At 38.3% G+C, this 1,111-nt stretch overlaps 1 protein-coding gene and 1 long non-coding RNA gene across 2 annotated transcripts in view; both read right to left on the reverse strand.

Annotated features, from left to right (window-relative positions):
- Nucleotides 1-545, reverse strand: LOC121814205. The gene is made up of 2 exons (XR_006054189.1): nucleotides 432-545; nucleotides 1-339 (listed from the first exon to the last, which is right to left on the reverse strand). It is a non-coding gene; the product is annotated as an uncharacterized LOC121814205 (long non-coding RNA).
- tead3b (TEA domain family member 3 b) overlaps nucleotides 1-1,111 on the reverse strand; it is a gene marked incomplete in the record, with an annotated part of 43,063 nt that overhangs the window by 4,148 nt on the left and 37,804 nt on the right.

The following is a 1,111-nucleotide window of genomic DNA, read 5'->3' on the forward strand; positions in this document are numbered from 1 at the left end:
AACAGCCCAGTCAGTCCGAGGCGGTGCCTCTGAAAATGGGAGACTATGTATAAAAATAGGTGTAATTCCTGTACATCAATCACATATTGAATATTTTATTTAAAATCCACTGTGGCGGTGTACAGATGAGAAATTTAAAAAAAACATGTAGTTTCCCAACACATGTATGACCTGCAGAGTCTCTGTTTTTATCAGAACAGTGAGTCTGCAATCAACCGTTTTGTAAGCTGGCTTCCACCTACCTCTTGCAGTAACACAATATCATGCTGTTCCTTATACAACATTTCACCAATCATGGCATAGCGCTGTGGACAGTATTTGCTTAGATATCGGATCCCCCTGCAAAAATAAAGCGCATGGAGCATGACTTACTTTTTAATGGGTGTCTCACAGCAATGCATTAAGAATCTCCACAAACCACAGCCACTGACCAGCAGTTCAGAGAGAAGACCCGCACTCTGACAGAGTCCATGTTAGACATGTTGGCGTATCAGTGAAGCTTCAAATCAGGAATGTCGGCTCACGTGAGGTGACTAGGATGGATCCTAAAGTGTCACATAAGAACAGTTGTTAGATACTGCCTGAGCTTCACTGCCAATGTAGTTAGCTGAACATCTGGGTGTGCTAATACACCCTATAAATACACGGGCAATAAGGAAAAAAAAAAAAATCTGGATAAGAAGGGGACATGCACATATCCAAATATCACAGAAATAAAGGTTGAAGTGACAAAAATTAAAATTAATAAAAAAAACTGCTTGGTAAGCACAAAATGTGAAAACGCAGCACACTGCAGCCTGACTGGCAGCTGACACGTTCAGCAAAATTGTTACTGACAACAGTGTAAACAGTTCATGTGAAATGCTCAACTGGCTGTGTAATATTACATATTGATAAAATGTGCAGATGTGTTTTTGCAGCTGTGTATTATTTATTTTTTTATATTGTAGATACATATTCTTTCTTCCTGCACTATCATCCATCTGTAGGCTAAAGACAAATTTATAATATAGGACAAAACACATGATTAAAAGCTGACCTAGGCAGAACTTACTATGTCACATGTTAGGCAAATTTTGCAGTTTTTTTTTCCTTTTTCTTTTTAAAGGAG

The sequence above is a fragment of the Haplochromis burtoni genome, unplaced genomic scaffold, assembly GCF_018398535.1.
Source record: "Haplochromis burtoni strain Fernald_Lab_line unplaced genomic scaffold, NCSU_Asbu1 Contig_26, whole genome shotgun sequence".
Classification (NCBI taxonomy): domain Eukaryota; kingdom Metazoa; phylum Chordata; class Actinopteri; order Cichliformes; family Cichlidae; genus Haplochromis; species Haplochromis burtoni.